Below are 26,849 nucleotides of genomic sequence, written 5' to 3' on the forward strand. Positions count from 1 at the left end.
ACTCCTCCACCTTTAGTGTTTTGTCTTGGTGTTGTTGGCAAAAAGTGTGGTAAGAATTGTAGCCTGGTATTGCAGGGGTGCTCTCTGGAGCCTTGAACCAGGTCTCAATCACTGCACAGATATCAATGTTCTCCATTTTTAGGAGTTCCTCGGGAGAGTGCATTTTGAGGTTTAGACTTCTAGCATTGAGAAGCATTACCTTCAGATTTTGCATGCTTGTATCTGTTACGGTGGTGGTTTTATCCTTTGAACCTTGCCTAAAAAAGGCACTATAGGGGTGGCAAGAGCTTTAGCCAGTAACCTGAATCCCAGGGGTGACAGGTGCAGACCATCTCTGGCAAAGCATCGTGGTTTGTCGATCATGTCTTCCCAGGCAGACAAATACTGGATCCCCTTTGAATGACACCAGAAGCTTAGCCAATTGTTGAAGTCAATCATTTTGTCCTTATACTGTGGTATCATTCTGGGCGAAGGCAGGATGCTACTCAGGGCTAGGGTCATACCTATCTGAGTCACATGATTCAAGAGCTCTTCCATGTCTCTTCATGTAGTCCATGGAGGTACGTCTCAAGTCATTTACTCCAGCATGGACAATGACAGAGTCGTATTTGTACTTGTTGTGGAGTAACTAGAGTGCATGAGTTATGTGGCGGATCCTGGCACCCGACAGGCAGCTGACTGTAATTTTCTCCTTGTTCAGCTTGGTGAGTGGGACATCAGTGTGCCTGACTATAGAGTCACCTATGACTAAAGTGTTAGGTACATTGTCTTGCCTTAGGGGCTGTTGTTGGGTGGCACACTGATGTTGTGAGCTTTGTGTCACTTTGGTTGTGACTGGTGTTTGTTTGCGTTTCGGCTTCGGAGTTTGCAGCACTACTCATTTCTGAGCCGAGACAGATAACAGTAACTTAAATTCAACCATTTCATCTAAGGCACAGTTTTCAGAAGTAGCAGAATGCCATAACAATTTGTTTTTCAGGTTTATCTTCCCTCTTGGAAGTCTTGTTAAGGAGGGATAAGTTTCAGTACTGTTTTTAACATTTATTCTTTTTGGAGCAGGCTTTTCTGAGGTGGGTGGTGGGAAGTGTCGCTGTAGTGCCTTGTGCATTTCCTCAATGATTTCCTCTGTAGCCATCTTGGGAGACTCAACGTTACATCTTTTTTTTCCTCCTTCCCTTCCTTCAAATGCAGCTGGAGAAGCAGCAGCAGCAGCGACTGGACTTTCTCATTAATTAATTAGTAGCCTATTTTTAGTTATTAGATAACAGATATTGTGTGGCATTTCCTCCTTTTAAATGCAACCAGAAAAGCTATTTACAGTTATGTATTAGCCTTTTTTCTCCCCTTAATGATGTTGAGAAAGTAGCATGGAGAGATTTTACCTTAAAATGAACATAGAACAATATTTAAAGATAACATCCTTTTGTACATTTCATAAATAAATTTGAGCATTTCAGGCCATTTTGTCAGTATACCCGTGTTTCTAAATATTCATGATTTATAGTAGGAATTACTTAATCTCTGCCTTTTTGTATTGTTTTAGTCATCCTGCTTCATTTATGTACAAGATGTGAAGCGGTTACTGATGACTGCTTAGATTCAAAAATTCTGGTCATTTTCTTTAGCAGAACACATTTTTTTCCGAAATGCTGAGAGCGATCATGAAGAGTTGCCTAATTAGTAGGACAATGTGGAGGAAGGATCTTCAGGTGACAGTCATTAGTTTCAAAAAAGGCATAAATGACACTTCCTTTTTGAATGTATTTCTAGAGTGAAGGGGCTGCAGAGGGAAACGTGTGCAGATGATTTGTCAAGGGGTTGGTTCTTGTAGCTAATTTGAAGACATTTGTTTGCTTGTAAAGATTAACAGCCATGTCTGTAATGGATTCCTCTTGCTATTCAGCAGTTCCAAACCTAGAGTTTTTTTTTTTTTTTTTACCTGTAAATACAGCCAGGAAAGCTATTTACCAACAGTTATGTGTTGGCCATTTTCTCTCCTGAATGATGTTGAGAATGCTATGACTAGAACTTAGTTTGTCATAACTTCCTGTTAAGTCAGAACTGGCCAGGTCGTGTCTCTTGCCAGCAGATAATTGTTATGGAATTGGGTATTAGAGTAAAAATGTTTCCTGTAATTTGCCATTAACTGTTTATTATATCAGTTATTTGTAACTGCACAAAAATTGATCCCACCACCTTAAATTAGAGAAAAAACTAAGGAGCTTGGAATTGCTAAAGTCACTTCAGCCTGCTTATGCTTCTTTTTAAAACAGATCTGTTGAAACTGCTGGTGTCATTAGGATGTATGATGTATCTCAATGGTTGCTAATGCATCTTTGAATAACTGTCTTTCAGTATCTGAACATGTATAGACTAATGGCAAGTACTGTGTCTGAACTCAAATAGCTCTGATAGGAAAACCTTTGTTGATTTTGATTCCCCTTGTTCCATTCATTTAAGCAACATATTCATACTTGGTGTTGTGTTTTCATATTTTAATTAGGTTTCTTTCACAGTATTTATTAAAATATTCATATGCTGAGTTTCACACTGTCAGAGCTGATGAGTATGTGAGAACAAGTAGTCATTTCCAATAAAGTCATGCATTAGTTATGTTTAGTAGTAATTGCTAAACCTGTCTTTCTAGAAAGTCATCAGTAGGTCATAGTTTTGGATCACAGACTGTGAAACAAAATGACTGCTGTTTTTACGTGACTGTAGTTGCTGATGAACTTCTGCAAGGGCATTATGGCTAACTTTTAAAGCTGCTTGAATATCATACTGTCTGAACAATTCCACCAAATGTTATGCTGTTCCAAAATAATGACTTTTAAAGTGAAAGAAATAAGAAAAAGATTATTATTTGTAAATGCAATAAAATGCAGTAGATGATCTGCTGTTCTGTTAAATAATGCTGCATACCTTGCATCCCAGATATGGGACTGAACTTCCTTAGAACAGTGACTGAGACACTTCTTGTGTCAGAACCACATTGTGCAAAAAACAGAGAGGGATGTCCTTTTGCTTTTAATTAAGGTAGTGATTCTGGTAGAGACGCATTGAGTTTTCATGCCCCCTAATTGCCCTTTGTATAGGTAAGGCCTGCTCACATTTTGCCTACATTAAGACAGATTAGTAACAACCACAGGGCACCTCTGTCCTTTTTTGGTGTCTGCAAAGCTGGTGCTTTTTGAGTTCCATATGATGTGAATCCTCATTGGAATTGCACCCTATTTATTCTACTCCTGTATGTTACAATGCATTTCTTCACTTGACATACTTTGTATGGATCATCTCTGGTCTACGCTGTGTGTGAAGATATATTTACCAATAGTGAATTTTCAGATGTCTTGTAATATTAAATGCCATGTTAGTTTCAGTTAATGTTTATCTTTACTAGCCGCCAGTTTTTCTTTGCTTGCCGTACGTTGTGTAGCTACCCACATCTATGTTGTCTGAATCTTTATTTGTGTCACACTTTATGCACATCTGCTTACTCCATACTGTGTGAGGCCTTATAAGCACCTCATTGCCAGTGTTCTTACTAATTTTGCACTTGGTAAATGTGTATTGACCTGACACTCTGATTTCCCTTAACTCTCAGTATGTTCGATGTTTGGTAACTGGGATGGAGGATAATCTTTAAGTATATATTTCATCCATGTCCCAGGCCAAAGCAAGTAACAAGTAATATACTAAATTTATAGATATCCTGTATCTAGAAAATGTATTTGTTTAAGATACTTTCATGGTTTGTCCAGCAGAACATGTTAATTGCATTTATATGACATATGTGTAAAAGGTATTCAAGTAAGATGACTTTTTAATTTGCATCATAACATGACATATGAAATATTTATATAGCATGGCAGCACATAATAATTTAAGAGGTCAGCTGCACTTTAATGTGCACTTATTTTCACAGAGTCTTAACATTGTTTAATGGTAAAGTATTCTTTATGAAAATAGTATTCTTTATGAAAATGCTTTTCAGGATGCTACCATTTGAAGGTCATTCAATGGGCATATGAATGTAACTGTTGCATTTAGCATGTTTTAGTTACATTTTAAACTTCTTGTAAATGCATAGAAACAAGAGGCGCTGTGTATGTTGCTTGATAATCTATTCCGGATTGTAAGACCAAGCTCAAAGAGGGCATAATCCCTACAGTAAGCAGGGGTGTAGTCAGTGAATTCCATTTTGTACTCACAGATGCTTTATTGCTAACCCCCATCTACCTGGCATTTAAAAAGTGATCATATCACTTGATCTGTTGCCCTAACCCACGCCACCCCAAACTTAGTGTGGGTAACCTTTTCAGCTGCTCAGTCAAAAATTATTAGAGGTGTTGTTTTTAGATTTGCAATCCTCTCTGTAAGCAAGCTATATACATATTTTTAGAAGCATTAATCTAGATGGTTATAGACATCATATGACTTGATAAAGTCCCAATGTTTCTAACAGGTTCAGAAAAAAAATGTACTCTTTAGAGTACAAAGAGTATGCCTGGCTACACCCTTGTTTCCAAGTGGTTATCTAAGGCTATTATCTTTTGTTATACTCAACTGTTCCAGGCAGGGTTAAGGCCCACTCTACCAGGACCTGGGCATCATCTATGCTTTTTGGAAAGGATTGGATTATTTAAGCATTTTAGAAGCTCTTACTTGGTCCTCTGTACATACTTTTAAAAAGCACTATAAGTTTGATTCATTTTCTAGCTGCAGGTCAGGCTTTGCTGGGATCATTCTCTAGGCGCTCCTGGACTGTTCTCCTTCCACCTCCCAAATGAAGTAAGCTAGGGTAATCTACCCATATAGCTAAGATTACTGCATCAGTGATCAATATGATGAACATACTACAGCTGTGTAAGTTAAACTTACCATAAAATTAGATGTTCAAATTATCATTGCTGCTGTAGGCCCCCCCCCCCTTGTTTTTTGGTGAGTTTTTAATGACAGAGTGTGGAGATTTATTTTTTGTTAATACTAGCATTGTCCTTTCAGGGCTCAGCCTCCTTTTCTCTGCTGGCATGAATGCTCTGAAGGGCTTAGCACTCAAACTTGTCTTTTAGTCAGCTCAGCTTGAGCTGCCTGACAATTTGGGCATGTGGAAGGTGCCCTGAAGTTTTTGAAGCTGGCCAGTTGTCTTATCTTTGGCAGGATGCAACTCATATAGCTAAGGTACTGCAGCTCTGATCATTCAGACATCTACTGCTATGGTAAGTTTACTTACATAACTGTACTTTCTTTGTCAGTCTCAACTAACAGAGTGTGGTTGAAAGAAGTATTGTGCCACTTTTACTCAAAAAATCTGATAAGAGATTGGATCATTAAGATGATGGCCTTTCACAAAGCTGTGCTGTGAGAATACTTGGCAGCAGTATTTTATGAATGACCTTATCAGATTTTAATCAGATCAATAAGTAAAGTCTCAGTCAGCATCTTGTTTCTGTGTTGGTACGATTTCTGTCAATATGACTAGAGAAAAAAACAGTCATTCTACTTTTGTCCTAGCTGTAAACATGTTGAGTATGAACTAGAAGACTGCGTTTCTCATGACATTTTAGGGTTTGATGGGATATAACCTTTTTAACATTTTGGCTTGGCAGAGAACATGGATAGTGGTGTTTATTTCTCTGAGGATGTGGACAGAGTGATCTCAGACATTAGAATAAGAAAAATGCCTTTCCATTATGTTGGAAGGTACCCTTTTGCAACAGGCACACTGAGGGTATATACAGTGGATATAAAAAGTGTACACACCCCTTTTAAAATGCCAGATTTTTGTGATATAAAAAATGAGACCACAATAAATCATTTCAAAACTTTTGCCATTTTTAATGTGACCTATAAACTGTAAAATTCAATTGAAAAACAAATCTATTAGGGGAAAAAATATAAAAAAATAAAAAATGTACAATAAGCTGGGAAGTGTACACACCCTTAAACTAATACTTTGTTGAAGCACCGTTTGATTTAATTACAGCATTCAGTCTTCTTGGGTACACACCTGCCATCAATTAAAGAGACTCTGATTAACCCCAACTAAAGTTCAGCTGTCCTGGATTTTCCTGACAGTTATTCAGTTGCCTGCTCCAGCCATGGTTCACAGAGAGCTTACAAAGCATCAAAGGGATCTCATTGTTGAACGGTATCAGTCAGGAGAAGGGTACAAAAAAATGTCCACAGCATTGGATATACCACAGTGAAGATACTCCTCAAAAAGTGGAGAAAATATGGGACAACAGTGACGTTGCAAAGAACTGGACGTCCCTCCAAAATTGATGAAAGGACAAGATGAAAACTGTCAGGGTGGCTGTCAAGAGACCTACAGCAAAACTGAAGGAGCTGCAGGAATTTCTGGCATGTACTGGTTGTGTACTACATGTGGCAACAATCTCCTGTATTCTCCATATGTCTGGACTATGGGGTAGGGTTGCAAGATGGAAGCCTTTTCGTACACAGGAAAAACATCCAGGCCTGGCTAAAATTTGCAAAACAGTACATCAAGTCTCTGAAAGGCATGTGGAAAAATGTGTTATGATCTGATGAGACCAAGGTTGAACGTTTTGACCACAATTCCAAAAGGTACGTTTGGAGCAAAAACAACACTTCGCATCGCCAAAAGGACACCATCCCCACGGTGAAGCATGGTGGTGGCAGTATCATGCTTTGGGGTTGCTTTTCTTCAACTGTAACTGGGGCTTTAGTCAAAGTGGTGGGAATTATGAACAATTCCAAATAGCAGTCACTTTTGGCCCAAAATCTTCAGGCGTCTTCTAAAAAGATGAAGAGGAATTTCACCTTTCAACATAACAATGATGCCAAGCATACATCCAAATCAACAAAAGAATGGCTTCACCAGAAGAAAATTAAAGTTTTGGAATGGTCCAGCCAGAGCCCAGACCTAAATCAAATAGAAAATCTGTGGGTTGACCTGAAGAGGGCTGTGCACAAGAGATGCCCTCGCAATCTGACAGATTTGGAGCACTTTTGCAAGGAAGAGTGGGCAAATATTGCCAAGTCAAGATGTGCTATGCTCAAAGATTCCTACCCAAGAAGACTGAATGCTGTAATTAAATCAAAAGGTGCTTCAACAAAGTATAAGTTTAAGGGTGTACACACTTATACAACCAGCTTATTGTACGTTTTTTATTTTTTTATATTTTTCCCCTAATAGATTTGTTTTTCAATTTAATTGTACAGGTTATAGATCACATTAAAGGTGGGAAAAGTTTTGAAATTATTTATTGTTGTCTCACTTTTTTATATCACAAAAACCTGGCATTTTAATTGGGGTGTATACAATTTTTATATCCACCGTATAGGGAGATTGAGAATAAAGATGCGCACATCTTAAGAAACCAGTGAACATTTTGTGTGTTGTGGAGTGCCTGTCTAATAGTTCCTCCATCAAGTATAGTATGTTGGAGTGAGGGACCTTTGCAAAATGAAGTGATAGATGCAAATCAAAGTTTTTTATATTACTGCTGTAATGATTAGGCATCTGTGTGGGTGGCATACTGCACTGGAAGAATTCTGGACAAAGCCAAGAATAATTGGGGGGACAAAGGCTCAAAAATCAGGGATAGATTTTATACAAGCTGAGAAGGTTAATAGAATAGGAGGTTTTGAATTAGCATGCATTTACTGATGGATGTGAAGTCTAAAATTCAAATGTCTTTCATTATTTAGTGACTTCAGTGGTTTATGATATATTAGAAAACCACAAATGGGAAGTTGTTCTATCGCGCCATTCATTCTTACTGATGGGTTCGGAGCCGAACCTCGGCTCTGACTCGGCCGACTGCAAAAGCTCGAGGTCTTCAACCAGCTCAAGGCAAATTCCCTATCCCAAGATGCACCTTGATCTTTTCGCAGATCTCGTTTGCCGCTGCAGCTTGATCGGACGTTCACCAGCTCTGGCTAGTGAAAATTATTGTTTTTCTATCTTAAAGACTTGTCTTAAAGCTTAGCTTAGATATTTAGATAAATAGTTAAATATTCAGATTTTCAAAGTTAGATACTTAGTTTAAATAGTACTTTTATGTGGCCGTGCTGTTTTAGGCCTTTAGTCTGTCCCTATCTCTTGTTATTCATAGTGTGTGTTCTGAGTTAGAGCCCTATTTTTTTTTTTTTTTACAGGGCATGTATTTGATATTTAGATAGTAAGAGTTTGTGTGCTGTTGAGATATATATATATATATATATATATATATATATATATATATATATATATATATATATATAGATATATTTATTCTACATTTGGATAATTGGAATTCTCATTATTAAGACTTAGTGTTGATATATTCTTCTCATAGCTTAGAGACTCTTATATTTCTGAGTGTGTTTTTCATATACATATAAAACCTTTTTTCGTCTGTTGATTACTGTTAGGATGTCTCATCAGGAGAAAGAAAAATCCAATTCTGGGTTTAAAAAATGCCCAAGATAAGGGGAAAAGATGTCCATCACTGATGGACATACTGACTGTGTCTATTGTTTAGGTGAGGCGCACCTACAAGAAAGCTGTTCTATATGCCACTCTTTTAGTGCTAGGGTGTTCCATGAGAGGAAGAGGAAACTCATGGATACTGGTCTTTTGAAATCCTCCTTCCAAGAGTCACTGGATAAGACTGACAAACTCTCTAAGATGTCTCCGGAGCTGAGAAAAAGTCTATTGACTCCAAAAACTGGGTCAAGTAGTGCTTCAACATTGGCTCCTCAGCTAAAGGAGCCGACTGTTGGTTTGGTTAGGAGCTAGTCCCCGACTTTGGAGCCGGTATCTCCTACGTTGCAGTCCCCCATCTTACAGTCGGTGGCTTCATCCACACATTCTTCTCAAGCCTCGAGTAGACTTTTGGATTTGGATATGGACCGTGTGGTGAAGAGGCTTTTACAGATACTGGCGCTTGCAAAAATTTTATCGGCACTGACCCCTAGGACTTTGGAGCCAACACAAGTTCCCCTACCATCATCTGTTCCTCCTTCGATCTGCCTGGAAGTTTCAGAGCCAGAGATCTCAGAACTGATCATCGTGGAGCCCTCGGGGCTGACACTTACCGTAGGTTTATCGGCCCCGACTGCCCTGGTATGTTCGGTGCCGACCGAGGGATCTCAGAGCCAATGCTCGCTGGTCTGGTCCGGGGAGTATAGTCGAACCGACTTGTCGGTTCCAACTTTGCCTCTCAGAGCCTCAGCTCGAGTGAGCTCAGCTCCGACCTCTGGGTCGGAGCCCTCTGTCCTGGTGCCAGGAGAGTCCCTTGAATCTTTGGATCCAGGGGATTCCTTACGTCGGGGCCGAGCGGCCTTCGAGGCCATGAGGAGGGCATTGTCCATGCCGACAACCACTCCATCAGTACCAGCAGCTCCCTCCCTTAAAGCACCGTTGTCTACCTCTACAACACATGCTCCATTAAAGCGTAGAGATCCTGAGCTTCAGGAAGCCCCATTGGGTGAGCCATGCTCTCCGAGTCCTCTCCAGAAGTTCCCACTGAAGAGGTTACCAGGAAGAGATTTTGCAAGAGGAAGCATCTGGACTCCCCACAGGAATCCTTCACTACGGATACTGACTTAGATGGGTCAGAAGGGTCCCCACAGTCCCCCTCAGAGGATATCTCATTCACAGATATCCTAGAAATTCTTAAACAGGGGTGGCTGGAAATCCCTTAACCCTACTGATGATGAATCAGTTCTTCTAAAGGCTTTTGGGTCTCAACCATCCACCTGTTGGGTGTCTCCACCCTTCAATGAGTTAATTGAGTTACTCTCCTGGAGGACATGGGAGTCCCGGAATACCACTGAGCGTGTTCCCAGGAGGCCTAATAAATTTATAACTTGCCCTCAAGACAAAACCTCTCTCTCTAAAGGAGTGCCTGTTGATGCTATGGTGGTGGCAGCGGCCACTAAGAAGGAACTATCAGAAATTTCTACATCTGTTCATCCTCCTAATAGAGAGTCCAGGATCATAGACAGGTACGGGAAGCGCATGTTTAGTTCACTGGCTTTTGTCCTTCGATTGCTGAACTGTCTCACACATTTTACTAGGTTACAAAGGGATCTCCTGAAGGAACTGGTTGATACCCTGCAGGGTTCAGTAGCTGCAGGGGTTTCTGACAAAGTAACTTCCCAACTCTCGACTCTTAATTCTGTTGTAAACTCTTCGATGTGTCTGGTGTCATACGCAGCTGATGGAGCGAGCAGAGCAGCAGGTACAAGAATTGCCCTTAGGAGACATTCCTGGATGCGGCTATGTCTTCCTTTATTAACACCCCTTTTGATGGCTCGTCCCTTTTTGGACTGAAAGTGAAGGACACACTTACCAGGAGTGAGAAAGACTGAAGGGACTTTGTCTGCCGTCAGAGTATGTTTTTTACCTCGAGTAGACCCTACCCCAAAGAGAGGGGGGGGTGGAAAGATGTGATTCCGTAAATCTCAAGGATCTTTCCAGGACACTTGTGGTGAACCCCCTCTAGAGGTAGAGGAGAGGGAAATAATGGAAGACACTGTCCACGCGGCAGAGGGGGTCTGCAGAATCAGGGTGAGAGAGATCAGTTTTTTTGGGAAGCCCTAGCAGCGCTCCTGAAAGGAGGCCCGACTGTCCATCTCTGGAGGCAGTCGGGGGATGCCTTTCCTTTTACCCAGATGCCTGGCTGCAAATAACAAAAGACAACTGGGTACAAAGCATCATATCCAGAGGATACTCAATCCCCTTTGTCAAATCGTACCCTCTTGTGAAAAAAATCCCAGATGTTCCACCCAGTCACAGGGAACAAGCAGCCTAAGAGGTCCAAAGGTTGCTGGAAAAAAGAGTCATCCAACCAGTCCCAGCAGATCAGAGAGGATCCGGAACTTACTCAATGTTCTTTTTAGTTCCAAAGAAAACAGAGGACTGGAGACCTAGCAGAATACTCCCCTTTCTGGGGAAAGACAATTGGATGTGCTCGATAGATCTCCAGGATGTGTACTACCACATAAAAATGGACAGGCCATCCAGGGATCATCTATGCCTCCGGTTGAGAGCCAGTCATTATCAGTTTTGCACTCTGCCCTTTGGTCTCACTACAGCCCCCAGAGTGTTCACCAAATGCATGGCAGTCGTCACAGCTTACCTTGGACATTTGAGATTTCAGGTGTTTCCATACCTAGATGACTGGCTCCTCACTGCCACCACCAGGCATCACGTTTTAGATTCCAGGTGTTTCCATACCTAGATGACTGGCTCCTCACTGCCACCACCAGGCATCAACTAATACATCCAAGGGACACAACTTTAAATCTCTGCAATCAGTTGGGGATTACCATAAACTCAGAAAAATCTGCCTTATTGCCATCACAACAGACCATTTTTATAGGAGCAGAACTAAATACAGCCACAATGATCTGAAGCCTTCCTCCAGAAAGAGTTTGTCTTTTACGAAAACAAATCCTAGACCTGCTTCCAAACACAAAAGTCCCAGTCTCAATGGTACTCAAATTGCTAGGAACAATGGCGGCAGCAATCATAGCCATTCCTCTGGGTTGGATGTACATGCGAGTACTGCAATGGCTTCTGTTCTCTCAGTGGTCCTTTCAAGGACTCCCAATGTCACACCAAATCATAATAACGAATATGTGCAAGAAGGAACTTCAGTGGTGGCTGACATCCGAACAAGTAACTGTAGGCCGTCCATTTGTTCTACCCACTCCTATAGCCACGGTGACCGCAGACGCTTCGTTGATATGGGGGGGGGGCATTATCAGGGGAAGAACAGCCCAAGGCACATGGAAGAAGCATGAGGCTCATCTGCATATAAATGTCCTGGAGATGAGAGTGGTACTCCTAGCGTTGCAGTCCTTTCAAGACTCTCTCCCTCTGGGAACAATTGCAATTCAGATGGACAATATGTCAGTGGTTTGGTACATAAACAAACAAGGAGGAACCAAATCTTATCCCCTGTGTTGAGAGGCCCTGAGAGTATGGCAGTGGGCAACTTCCACCCAACGCTATCTTATCCCCTGTGTTGAGAGGCCCTGAGAGTATGGCAGTGGGCAACTTCCACCCAACGCTTTCTGATAGCAGTGCACATCCCGGGGAAATCCAATGTGATAGCAGACAAGCTAAGCAGGCCAATTCCCTTTCTTCACGAGTGGTCCCTAAAGAATCAAGTAGTGGAAAGCATCTTCCACAGGTGGGGCCAGCCTTGCTGCGATCTCTTTGCAACCCCAACGAACATGAAATGCAGCAGCTACTTTGCCCTAATCCCCCTGCTGGGGAATGCCCCAAGGGATGCACTGGTGCATAATTGGCTCCTGGGTCTCCTTTATGCCTTCCCCCCGTCCCTCTAATACCCAAAGTATTACAGCAAGCAAAGACTCTGGGAAGGACCATAAACCTAATAGCCCCTTACTGGCCTCGCCAGATTTGTTTTTCCTTCCTTCAGCCTCATCTGTTGGAAAAGCCTTGGATCCTGGACCCGGTTCCAGATCATCTGACTCATTCATTGGGGGCTCTTCATTCTTCTCTCCATTCCCTCAAACTGACAGCTTGGCTGCTCTAATTCTAAACATAGCCAATATTCACAACCTCTCAGCCGAGGCTCAATATTTTAACATCCTCTCAAAAATTATCTACCAGAAAATTAAATCTTAGCAAATTTAAGAGATTTTCTGTATGGGCATTTCAGAATGATATTGATCCATACCATACTAGCTTCAATTTTATCTATTCTGGAGTTTCTGACTAAACTTTTCAATGAAAGAGCCACTGCAGCTATCATTAGAGTTCAATTAGCAGCAATCTCAAACTTTCATCTTGGTGTCCAAGGTTCTTATATCATGTCACACCACCTCGCTAAAGCCTTTCTCAAGGGTACTATTTACTTGAGACCACCCATCAAAACTTCAACCATGCCGTGGAATCTAAATTTTGTTCTTTCCCAAATGATATTACCTCCTTTTGAACCAGCCACATCCTGTGATTTGAAATATCTCTCATGGAAGACTATATTTTTAATAGCTATCAATTCAGCTCGGAGGATTTCTGAGTTACAGGCCTTGACCATCAAACATCCTTATCTGATTTTCCATAATGACAGAGTCTTGCTCAGAACTAATCCATCATTTTTACCAAAATTTGTTCAGACAAAAATCTCAACCAGTCTATTGAATTGCCTGTTTTCTTCCCTAAATACACAAATAAGATGGAACACATGCTGCACAAACTTGATGTTCATAGGCAACTCCGATTTTATTTGGACAGGACCAAACAATTCAGGAAAACAGAACAGCTCTTTGTGCCTTTTTCAGAATCAAAAAAGGTGCTCCAATAGCAAAAGTTACCTTGTCAAGATGGTTATCAGATAGTATTTCTTTCACTTACAGTTTTATGAATGTTCCATTAAAACAAAAAATAAAGGCCCACTCTACTAGAGCTGTATCTACCTCATCAGCCTTCTCTGCTAAGTTACCATTAGATACTGTTTGTGCAGCAGCTACCTGGTCAAGGCCTCATACCTTCATCACTCATTACAAAGTAGATAAGGCCTCCTGGGACAAGGCTTCCTTTGGTTCCATTGTTCTGAAGAACATTCTCCCATGAGCTACTCGAGAAAGATGGTGCTTGGGATGCTACCCATCAGTAAGAATGAATGGTGAGATGGAACAACTTCACATAAAGAAGTTATGTACTCACCATAACATTCCATGTGAGTTGTTCATCTCACCTTCATTCTTACATCCCACCCTCCAACCCCCATCCAGTCTACTTGAGGTCCGAGACCTCTCTCATTTATGGTATATTGTCTCTTATCCAGTTCTTAGAGTGGCATATTAATAGTCATAGGTAGCCAGTTGGCAGCAAACAAGATGTGAGGGAAGATCAAGGTGCATCTTAGAATAGGGAGTTGGCCTCAAGCTGGTTGAAGACCTCGAGCTTTTGCAGTCGGCCGAGTCGGAGCCGAGGTTCGGCTCCAAGCCCATCAGTAAGAATGAAGGCAAGATGAACAGCTCACATGGAACGTTATGGTGAGTACATAACTTCTTTTTTGTGAGGAACTTTTCAAAAATATGAGGCAAAAATCTAGACATTCAGGAAATCTGTGGACAGTTTAGAGGTATGATGGTGGATTGGTAGGTTTCTGTGACAAACTCCTTCTATGGTTGTCAGCAGAGAATTCAGGTTTGATATGAGGAAGAAGGTTCGTGCCTCATCGTCCAGTGATGTAAGTGTTTTACCAAAATAGCTTAAGGTTACCAAAAATCTTGTTTTGTTTTTATTTCAAGAAATAAGACTTAAGCTTCTTAAGACAAATTTAGCTTGAGTTCTGAAAATGTAGTATGATATTCTGGAGCTGGGTATATGTAGACTTTTCCCAGCATTTCCAGATCTCATCTTCTTGAGTAGCATGCTCACTTTTAGTATCATCCAGGTATAGAAACAACACCTTATCCTTTCTGTCCTTAAGGGGAAGTATTTATATTGCACTGAGTAGTGTCGTGCAAAAAATGGTTGAGTTTAATTATTTGTAATCTGTTCCAGTTTGCTTGCTGCAGTGCAGATAGCAGAACTTGTCCTTTCAGATTGTTCATAGTAAAAGTTGTGAAAGTTGCCAGGAAGACTGTGTTAGGTACTTTTTTATTGTTAACCAGTTAAGCCCACTAGACACAAGTATTCTTTTGACGGGTGACCCAAGAGCACTGTTTTGTTAAATGGCTTCTTCAGAGTCACACAGTAATCAAATGGAGGCTGAGTGATTGAAACCCTGAACTCTTACGTAGCAGCTGATTAACATATTTTAATTTTAATGCTCTGTGCTGTCTGACAGACTTCTTTAGAATAGTGACTTTAACAGAAAATCATAGCACTTGGGCTGTCCTGTCTTACATTGTGTCTCCTGTGGCCTATTGTGGCAAATTCACTAGCTCCTTTCCTTTTCTTGTATTGACTAATGAAGACTTATGTGCACTGACGTAGGTATGTGCAGGACTCCCATTTATATTACAGGTTGGTCAATATTCTCTTCAGTCTTTTTTAGAGAGACGCATATCTCCTGTTTACCTGAAGCAGTATTTACTGCAGGGGAATTTATATGTTTTCATATTAAATTTTACACCATGTTGTGGAGTGTTAAAAGTTGGGTATAAAGTAAGTAGTTAGGGAATTCTATCCAGTTCAGTTTTTTTATGCCAGACAGTGATGGACTCTGTTTTTGAGTTGGTGGCAAACTTGGCCACCTTATTGCAGCATTATTCCATTTTGGATCTGGAAGTGCCCTGTAAATTGGTGGTCCATAGAGAAGGGAAGGTAGAAGAAAAGTTTTGGCAAGGGTGAATTTGGAGCATGAGATGATGGTGTGCTTATTTCTGTATAATGTGCCAAGTTTCTGATAGGTTTTCTTGTGCCTGATTCATGGCTAAATAGGGTCTTTGGGCCAGTCCATATATCTGATTTAAATAGCTATTTCCTCACCCCTAGATTCTGGGATTCCTTTCTGAACTATTTCTATTTGCCCCAACTTTCCTGTCAAAAAGAGACAGAAAACTAAACATTTATCTTCTCCTGTGCCAGTTTCTCTGAACATAAGTACTTTATTGGGCTTGAGTTAGGGTCTTGTACAAGCTGCTGACCTTCTTTCAAAGTGATTTCTGCTAAAAGGAAAAGGGATTCCTCTTTCCCTGAAGAGGTTCAAAATTTTGAATCTGTAGGAGACTTCCAGGATGGATGCACATTGAGTAACAGCTTAATTCTAGCTCGCCCAGTGTGAAAATGTAAACTCAGAAGAGAGGGCCAGTAGACTTGAGTTTATGGATAAGTCTCAGTAATTGACTAGTAAGTGTACTGCCTGGATGCCAGCAAAAAAGAAATACAGAGGACCTGGAAAAAAATCAGCTACAAAAAGTGAGGAAGAAACACTGACTGGGAAAAGTTCTGCAGCTGTTCAGCAAAAGGCAATGCAACCTCCAGACATGAATTCCAGTAACCTACAGGAAGATATAAGACAACTGCACACAGACCTGGTTAAAATAAATGAAACATTGATGGAGTATATTAGCACAAACGACAAAAGGATGGGAAAAATGGAAGAAGATTTAAACAAATATTCAGATGAGGTGATAAAGCTGCAAAAATCAGAGGATGGAAATGAAGAAAAGGCTGGCTGAATATCAGACTGCTCAGGAAGAGATGTTTAAAAAAAAATAGTAGAATTAGAGGACAAGGGCACTTAGGATAAACCTGAGATTTTCATCTATACCAGAGAAGCTGGAAGGAACAGACTGAATTAATTTTATGAAAACGCAAATAACCAACTGGACTGGTATTTCACAGCAGGAGCTGTTAGTTGAAAGGGCACATTGTTTATATGCTTCAAACCCGGCTATGATGAAGCAACCTAGACCTTTAATAGTAAAGATGCAATCCTACCAACAGAAGGAGTTGATTTTCACAAAACTGTGGCAGAAGGACAAAGTACTAAAATTGGGCATCAGCAGAGTGCATGGGGAGAATGGTTACTCATTGTACACCAGGCAGAATAGAAACAAATTTATGCCACTATTCAGGGAATGTCAAAACACAGGTGAGTGATTCAAACTGCTGTACCCAGCTGTCTTCAAAATATTCTTCCCTCGAGGGACAAAATCATTTTTTGCTGAAGTACATGCTAAGTAGGAAATACAAAAGTTTGTTCAACAAAATATGAGCTGCGACACAGAAAGAAATTCTGCTTCTTGTTCTTCTGGTAATAAAGACCATAGAGAGACTGTACCTGTGCAACTTTTTCCAGTACTTCAACGGAAAATGTTGGAGTAAAGTAAGAGAGCACAAGAGTTGACTAGAAGTGTTGAGAGTACGTTGGAAATGAAGCAGAGCTCGGATTTGGGAGCTTGAGATGAACAGTAATAAAACCAGTAACTTAATGTGGGATTACAATGCAGTAATTATATGTGTGAAACATGATAGAACAAGAACATTTGGAAATATGAACTTTTTCAGAATTTGTTGGACTTGTGGGGGGGGACTCTAAAGCATATGCCCTACTTCATGTCATTAATCTTCAAAAAATGTGGAGGGGGGAGGAATTTAACTATAAGTAAAGATATTTTTTTCTTTATTATCACTATTTTGTGGTGTATGGTTTTCTTTACATGCTATAAAGTTTTCCCAGTTATTTTTAAGTGTAATGGGGATTGTACACAAGTGCTGCTGTTCTTTTTTCTTTTCTTTTTCATTTCTCTGTTTCGTCTTCAGTTTTAATAACTGTAGGCAATGCAGTGGGAAAAAGCCTGGTTAAAAGAACATGACAAAAAAATAATGTACTTTTTCTCATTCTTGCATGGGGGACTGACTGTTAAAGACCTTAGATTGATTTAGTAACAAGTTTTAAGAGTAAGCAAGTAATTGAATATTGTGAGGCTTTTTTTCTAGCAAATACATGTATGCGCAGTAGCAATTCTGCAGGTGGTCTTCATGTTTCCATGGAAACAATCTGATAAAGAGAAACTGGCTGCCTGGTTCTTGTGTCTCCATGCAGATAATCTGATAAAGAAAAATTGGCTAAAGTCTGGTGGAGAGTGATTGGCTGAAGAAAAAAAAACGAGGATAGACATTTTCTAGAAGGTAGTGTTCTTTCACTTTTTTTTCCAGCTGGGAGAGCTATAAAGAAAAGACAAAACCACAAAATAACCAAACAGGTTGCTGAACGCCAATAACAAGTCCACCGATAATCCAAAGAATCTTATTTAAATCCACACAGAGACGAGCGCTTTTGTCATCAAGACTTCTACAGATCTAATGAATCAAAGAATGCATTGCATTATATAGAAATAGCAGGAAATCATGTGACAGAAACCCTCATAAATATTAATTAATAACTTAAAAAATGTATATGGAACATATTTATATACAAAAATGGTTAAAACCAACATTTATAAAACACTTGCCCTATACTTTAATTCAGGCTTAATACTTATGCTCTCATTTAACCCAGGAAATACTGCAGCATTCAATTTAAATTGCCATTTCGACTCAGCCCTTAGCAATTTATTTTTCCAATCTCCCCCTCTAGTATCCAACATAACAATCTCAAAAATCCCAAAAGTAAAACTGTGGCCGGGATTGGTTGTGATGTGTTTACTTAAAGCATTTTTATCATCTTTTTAATTAATGCAATAACAGTGGTCATAGATCCTGCGGTTAAGTTTCCTTTCTGTCTTGCCCACATAAAAACATGGGCAAGCTTTACAAGTAGCTAAATACACTAAACCAGTTGAAACACAAGAACCATATACTAATCTAACTTCCAGATCAAACGGTTGTATTTTAAAATATTCTTTGTCATTGATGTAGGAACAGAAATCACAACAACCGCACTTTTGTGTCCCTCCTTTTTTGTTGATCAATTTCGCCTTATGATCTAGGTTCTTGTGTTTCAACTGGTTTAGTGTATTTAGCTACTTGTAAAGCTTGCCCATGTTTTTATGTGGGCAAGACAGAAAGGAAACTTAACCGCAGGATCTATAAACACTGTTATTGCATTAATAAAAAAGATGATAAAAATGCTTTAAGTAAACACATCACAACCAATCCCGGCCACAGTTTTACTTTTGGGATTTTGGAGATTGTTATGTTGGATACTAGAGGGGGAGATTGGAAAAATAAATTGCTAAGGGCTGAGTCGAAATGGCAATTTAAATTGAATGCTGCAGTATTTCCTGGGTTAAATGAGAGCATAAGTATTAAGCCTGAATTAAAGTATAGGGCAAGTGTTTTATAAATGTTGGTTTTAACCATTTTTGTATATAAATATGTTCCATATACATTTTTTTTAAGTTATTAATTAATATTTATGAGGGTTTCTGTCACATGATTTCCTGCTATTTCTATATAATGCAATGCATTCTTTGATTCATTAGATCTGTAGAAGTCTTGATGACGAAAGCGCTTGTCTCTGTGTGGATTTAAATAAAATTCTTTGGATTATCGGTGGACTTGTTATTGGCGTTCAGCAACCTGTTTGGTTATTTTGTGGATTTTTGTTGCTGGTGGCTTGTGTTTTCATAAAAGACAAAACCAGTTACCACTTAGAAGCACAGATTGCACCATGCATCTTAACATGTTTAAACTTTCTTTTAGGTTAACTCAAGTCAGTAAGTGTGGCTGTCAATTTGGGACTTTTGTTCCTATTAGGAGGGTAAAACATCAGTATTTGAAGATGTACATAGTTTTGTGTGTTAGTATTAAGTTCAAGGTTTTAGGGGGTATTGGGGTGTGTTTGTTTTTTGTGTGACTGCTTTTAATAAAAGAAAAAGCTTTGTAAGATGTGACATAGGCTAAAATGGATATCACAAGAAACAACTGTATAAAAGTTCAACTTGTCAAACAGTGTGTGCCTGTCACACAAAAGCTGGAACTAGACATTTAACTAAAAAAGGTGTTATACATAAAAGGTGGGAATAATACATTTTTAAATGCAGTGATGCTTTCTGTAATGTCTTTAAATGCCAGTGTTCTCACAGATAAATAGAAAAAAGAAAAGAGTAGCCAATTATATTAAAAAATGTAGACTGCAAATAGCTGTGTTACAAGAGACAAACTTAGAACTGAACATGTGAATTTGATAAAGAAAGGCTTTCTGAATGGTTATTCAGTGGAATACCTGGGACAAAGAAAAAGAGGAATATTTATGTTAATTGCAAGAGTAGCTCCAATAGTGATAGAAGCGGATAAAAATGATAATAATTGTAGATGTGTAATGCTAAGGAGCTACTGGCAAGGGAGGAGGATTACACTAGCATGTATTTATATTCCACCTAAAACTGCTATAATGGAGCTTAAGGAAATTATGGGAGAAATAATCAGTTTTCAGCAAGGAATATTACTTAGAGGTGGGGACTGGACTATGACTTGTAACAGTGAAGATGCATCTGGGGGTCCCAGAAGAGAAAGTATAACAAAGGATGATAGATTTTCAAAGAAATTTATGCAAATATTTGGCATGAATGATGTGAATTTATCAACACCTACCTGTTGAAAAGAGAGGAATTTAGGGAATGGGTAGTGGAGATTATTCAGGAGCTATTAGAGAGGATATAACTTTCTTCTGAAAATATAGTTAGGGAGTGGGATAAAATTCAGGTGGAGTTTAAAAATAGGGTGGAAATAAAAGTAAGGGAGCTCTGGTTAAGAAGTAACAACAATTATTTAGAGTGACTGACAAATGTGAAGTATTGCAAAATAGAGGGAATCTCACACGACAAGAGAATCAGTTGCAGAATGCTAAGCAAAAAATAAGGGATTATCTTAATAATATGCATGAGTTTAGAAAGATTGCTGTTAAGCAACTGTTTTTTTAATAACAACAGTAGAGCGCAGAAACTTTTAGCACAATGACTCAGGCAACAGAAAGTAGAAAGGGCTGTCACCAAGCTTAGGGAGCCTATAACAAGGAAGGTAACGAGATCTTGTAGAGGTATTAGAAATATTTCAGAAATTCTATGAAAGTCTGTATAAAGCACAGGAATATGGAAATCAAGAAAAGATACAAATGGAAATGTTTATGGAAGAATTAAATATGCAAAGATTAGAGGGAGATGAGGCAAAATTATTAACGGTTAGGATAGGAGGAGAGAAGATAAAAATTGTGATATATAACCAATCTACAAGAAAGTCCCCAGGAATAGTCTGTGTTCCTGTGGAAGTTTGGAAGCTGGGAGGGAAAAAACTGATAAGGATCTGGAAGGTTTTGTTTAACAGTATTTTAAGAGGAGGAGAATTACCAATTTCCTGGAAGAAAGCAGTGATAGCTGTAATACCTAAAGAGGGTAAAGATCCATCAGACCCAGCGTCATACAGGCCCATTTCAATACTAAACCATTATTATAAAGTGTTCATGTCTATAATGGCTAAACTAATGCCAAGATTGATAGACATGAATCAGTGTGGTTTTGTAGAGGGGAGGCAAACATTTGACAATGTTAACAGAACATTGCTGTTCCAGAAGGAAGCAGAATGCAAGGAAATACTATTGTTGTTAGTGGGTCTTGATGCAGAGAAAGTATTTGACAGAATAAGCTGGGACTTTATGAGCTGGACAGTGAAAGCATTTGCATTTCCTGAAAAAAATATAAGGTTGATGAGGAGGATATATGAGGGATTGGAGGTGAAAATTAAGGTGGGTGGGGTCCTCTTTGATAATTTCTGCTTGAGCAAAGGAACCAGGCAGGGGTTTGTCCTCTTTCCCCTTTTTTGTTTGCATTATATTTAGAACCACTGGCAAAGAAAATAAGGGGCTTAGAAATTATCTGTATTTATGGTGACATGACAAAATGAAGTGTTTATGAGTGTGGATTAAAATCATTCAGATGTGTCAGCTAAGGATACATGAGAAGAGACTAAAAAATTAATACAAAAACTGAGAAAATGGAAGCTTTGGTATAGGGATATGGATAGTAAGATACAAACAGTCAAAATATTTTTAGTCCCTTTAGTCTTATACACAGGTCAGGTATATTTTTATCAACCAGAGCAGAAGTTATGGATAGCAGTTGATAAAGAGTTGAAGGACTTTATCTGGGAGTGGAAGACTGCAAGAGTCAACTGGAACAAGCTGATTCTTCCAGCAGAATAGGGCGGCTTGAGATTACCCAATTTGAAGTTGTTGTTTCTTTCAGAATTACATAGTTAAGGCTCCTATACATAACACAAGCAGAAAACTATAATTCAGAGTGGAAAGGGATGATGTTGAAACAGGGGGAAGCTCAAGCAACAAGGAGAGACTGGGATTTTGGATGTAGGCCTTTAAGGAGAATAACAATAATCATACAGAATATTATATCCATAAAGTAGCAGAAAGTATTCTAAGAACTAAGCCAACACCTAAATGGATATGGGAGATTCTGCTGATAGGGATGACTGCAATTAGGGATATAGGCAATAGGCAAAAGGGGACTGGAATTTATTGGACAAACTGGCAAAGAAACCGAGGTATTGGCAGCAAATAACCAGAAAGGAAAAGGTAGTTGAATGGGAAGAGGCCAATAATTTATTTGGATTGCAGGTTAGTGATTGCTTTCCTTATCAAGGATTGATATCAAAGTATAGACAAAGAGAAAGAAATAGGGGAGTCCTAAACAAAAGACCAGCTCTGGTAGAGTTTTTAGCTTTTTGCTAAAACAAAAGCTGCCATTAAAATAGGAATAATTAGTAGGCCATATAAAGATATTGCAAGATAACTATAAGAATCAATCAGAGGAGGTTAGAAAGGATTTGGAAGAGAGATTGGATAAGCAATTCACAAAGAAACAATGGGAGGATGTATGTATATCTCCCAAATATGCAATTGAGAAGATTTAGGATTTTGGCTTGGAAATGCTTGCATATATATTTGTATACCCCAAGTAGACTCCAGAGATGTTTTCCTCAGGTAGATGGCAAATATTGGAGGTGTGATGGGCACGAAAGAGGTACTTGGGAACATATTTTCTGAGAGTGTGGTGGGTTGGTGGACTTTAAGGATTCCCTGCTTGATGCACTGTTGGGATGGTGGGTGGGCGGATTAGTGCGACAAGGGAGATGATTTTTCTGAGCTATGATACAGAAGTGGAATTGCCTTGACACAGTAATGCCTTGCTGTGTCTAATTATGGTGGCTGCCAAAAAAAAGCAATTACTTGAAAATGGAAATCAAAATCTAAACCAACTACAGTGGATATAAAAAATGTACATACCCCTGCTAAAATGCCAGGTTTTTGTGATATAAAAAATGAGACCACAATAAATCATTTCAAAACTTTTCCCACCTTTAATGTGACCTATGACCTGTACAATTCAATTGAAAAACAAACAAATCTGTTAGGGGAAAAAAAATAAAATAAAAAATGTACAATAAGCTGGTTGCATAAGTGTGCACACACTTAAACTAATAATTTATTGAAGCACCTTTTGATTTAATTACAGCATTCAGTCTTCTTGGGTAGGAGTCTGTCAGCATGGCACATCTTGGCTTGGCAGTATTTGCCCACTCTTCCTTGGATAAGTGCTCCAAATCTGTCAGATTGCGAGGGCATCTCTTGTGCACAGCCCTCTTCAGGTCAACCCACAGATCTTCTATTGGATTTAGGTCTGGCCTCTGGCTGGGCTATTCCAAAACTTTAATTTTCTTCTGGTGAAGCCATTCTTTTGTTGATTTGGATGCATGCTTGGGGTCATGTTGAAATGTGAAATTCCTCTTCATCTTCAGCTTTCTAGCAGACACCTGAAGGTTTTGGGCCAAAAGTGACTGGTATTTGGAAATGTTCATAATTCCCTCCACCTTGACTAAATCCCCAGTTCCAGCTTAAGAAAAGCAACCCCAAAGCATGATACTGCCACCACCATGCTTCACTGTGGGGATGGTGTTCTTTTGGTGATGTGAAGTGTTGTTTTTGCGCCAAACATACCTTTTGGAATTGTGGCCAAAAAGTTCAACCTTGGTCTCATCAGACCATAACACATTTTCCCACATGCTTTTGGGAAACGTGATGTATTGTTTTGCAAATTTTAGCCGGGCCTGGATGTTTCTCTGTGTAAGAAAAGGCTTCCGTCTTGCAACCCTACCTCAATAGTCCAGACATATGGAGAATATGGGGGATTGTTGTCACATGTAGTATACAACCAGTACTTGCCAGAAATTCCTGCAGCTTCTTCAGTGTTGCTGTAGGTCTCTTTGCAGCCTCCCTGACCAGGTTTCGTCTTGTCTTTTCATTAATTTTAGAGGGACGTCCAGTTCTTTTCAACATCACCGTTGTCCCATATTTTTTACACTTTTGATGACTGTCTTCACTGTGTTCCATGGTATATCCAATGCTGTGGAAATTTTTTTGTATCCTTCTCCTGACTGATACCTTTCAACAATGAGATCCCTTTGATGCTTTGTAAGCTCTCTGCGAACCATGGCTTTTGCTGTAGCAGGCTACTGAGTAAATGTCAGGAAAATCCTACTAGGACAGCTGAACTTTTATTTGGGGTTAATCAGAATCTCTTTAATTGATGGCAGGTATGTACCCAAGAAAACTGAATGCTGTAATTAAATGAAAAGGTGCTGCAACAAAGTATTAGCTTAAGGTTGTGCACACTTATGCAACCAGCTTATTGTATGTTTTTTTATTTTTTTATATTTTTCCCCTAACAGATTTGTTTGTTTTTCATTTGAATTGTACAGGTTATAGGTCACATTAAAGGTGAGAAAAGTTTTGAAATGATTTATTGTGGTCTCATTTTTTTATATCACAAAAACCTGGCATTTTAACAGGTGTATGTACACTTTTTGTATCCACTGTATATCAGAAGTAGTGAATATAGTAACAGAGATAAAACAACTGGAATTGAGATCTTTAGAAAAGGGTAGGAGCAAACTACATAGGGAAAAAAATGAGAGTTCTGGAACAATACATACAGGGGAAGAATGAGGTTTAAAAGAAAGCATGACTTAAATGAGCTATGTAATGTTTGACTGAATATGATTGGGTAGATTATAAATGATGCATAGTGTTAGCAGCTAGAAGTGTGTCAATATGGTTTGTGATGTAAAATGCTTGCAACTAAGATTGTGTCGGTGTGGTTTATTTTCATTTGTATAAATGTATGATTGCCTATGTCGTAAGTGATGATTTAATAAAGATGTTTCTCGTTTACAAAAAGGGGTAGAAATTGAATAATGTATGTAATGTTGCTTAGGTTATATGATACATAGCAGTATATGTGAAGTATAATATTTGTTAATCTTAATTTAATACAGTTTGATTACTTTTGTATAAATGTAAATTTGCCTATGTCACAAGTGATAATTCAGTAAAGGTGTGAAAAAAATTAATCTGTAGGGGAATGTGAAGGGACAGATGAAGACTTTTCTCCTCAAATTTCTGATTCAGATTCTGAGGAGTGTATGGTGTCTGAATCTCTCTCTGATAGAATGACTTTCTCTGAGACTTTTTCCAGAATGTGCTAGTGTTTTCAACAGCTAACATCATGGTTCTGAAGATATCTATAGTTTTGTGAAAGAGAAAAGTGCTTAACCACTAAAATATTTTATTGCTACTGTTGTGGTTGCGTTCTCAAGTGGGTGCTGACATTTCATTTCAAGGTGGTAACTTTGTATGTTTTTTTTCAAAATACCTGAAGTGGCCTTTTTGTGGATTACATATTTCTCCAAACCTTTCCCAGGGATAGTAGAGCTGGCCATCAGACAATTCATCCTATTCACCTCTCCCAAGCTTGGTCCTACAGGTTGCTAAAGAAAATGGGATTTATACCTCTGAAAATGGAATTATTTGTTTTATACTTATGCAGCACATTTATTTTCTACATTTGATTTTATATCCATGGTCAGCACTATGTTATTAAATTTTATTAATTGAAGGTAATTATTAAATTATTTCTTATGTCCTAAGATTTAGGAACTCTGTTATCTGTTACACCCTATACTTCTACTTAAAACAGATATTTCTCTGTTTTTTTCTGTGTGGAAATTTATTTTAATTTAGTTTATAAGATAAATCAACATGGTTAATCATTTGCTGAGATCTGATTTTCGTGGACATTTATTTTCTTTGTATAGAGACATTATAGCGAGATTGTTCTTTAACAGTTGTGGTTTGACTGTACAGTTTCAAGTCAACTCCTGTAAATTTAAAGCTGTAATATATTTACTATTCCCACAGTATGGTTATAGGTGCCTAACTAGCCATTAGTTAGTACCTCGGAAAGCTCATTAGTTAGACTGTAGACCAAGTCTTGTATTTTTCTTGCTTTCAGATATTATTCTTTTGGCTAGTTCTTAGCGCATGGTGAACCTCACTCATGACATTTTTATTATATCCACCTAATTTCATACTGTATGCGCCAAACTTTGTTATTACTATTTATAATAAAGCATTTGATACATTGGGATATCATATGAAAATATTGAGTAGCACCATTTAATATCAAGGAATTTATAAAATTATTTATTTATTTTACATTTGTTTACCAGGATAGTCCGACTGGATGCATGCCCATTTTCAGCAGAGGCCCGGGGAGAAAAGCTCCACAAAGACAAACTTACATAGGTTACACAGAAGTTAGCAAACATTTATAAAAACAAAGTGATTATATACAATGGGTTAGTAGTGATTCCCTAGTAGGGACTCACAATTGTCATGGACAGAGAATTAAAAGTAAGAGACATCAGATTGGAAGCACAGCTTGGTGATGTAGTTACAAGTTATGATAATTGCAGAATATGCTTTTAGTTTATAACTTAATCAGGGTTGGTACATGGACATAGCCAATTCACTTTGAGATACTGTTTGAGGGTTTTTTTTAAGAGACTTTTGGAGGATTGTAGGGTTATATTGTTTGGCAACGAATTCCAGGTTTTGCCAATGAAGTTGGCAAACAGGGATTCAGTTATTAGCTTTGTGGGTTTTGACCAGTAATTTATCGGCTGACCGTAGGGATCTTAGATTGCTATATGGCTTAATAATATTTTTAAGTGAGGGGGTATCCTCAGGGTGGTACAAAATGTTGTGCACTGTTAAGAGTTGATTGAATTGAATTAAGCTGGGCAGTTCTAGCCACTCTAGCTGTTTAAGGTTCTGGCAGTGGTGGGTTCTATAGGTGGAGTCAGTGGCGAATCTGGCAATATGAGTGTAACTATGGGACAGTTTACCTAGTTTGGATTTGTTGAGGTTTGAGAGTAGAGGCGAGGCATATAAGAGTGCAGAGAGTAGGTGTGATCAGGCGATTGCAGTCCTAGCCAGTGGGGTTAAAAATGTCTGTTTTCTATTCAGTGATCCAAGCTTCTTATTGATGGTCTGTATGGTTTTGTTGACCTGTAGGTCAAATTTGAGATT

General features: G+C 38.9%; 1 protein-coding gene across 1 annotated transcript in view; it reads left to right on the forward strand.

Moving 5' to 3' along the window:
• ULK4 (unc-51 like kinase 4) overlaps nt 1-26,849 on the forward strand; it is a 4,087,308-nt gene that overhangs the window by 2,683,212 nt on the left and 1,377,247 nt on the right. The gene's annotated exons all lie outside the window — the stretch shown is intronic.

The sequence above is a fragment of the Protopterus annectens genome, chromosome 3.part0, assembly GCF_019279795.1.
Source record: "Protopterus annectens isolate FY-2018-M chromosome 3.part0, PAN1.0, whole genome shotgun sequence".
In the NCBI taxonomy this organism is placed as follows: domain Eukaryota; kingdom Metazoa; phylum Chordata; order Ceratodontiformes; family Protopteridae; genus Protopterus; species Protopterus annectens.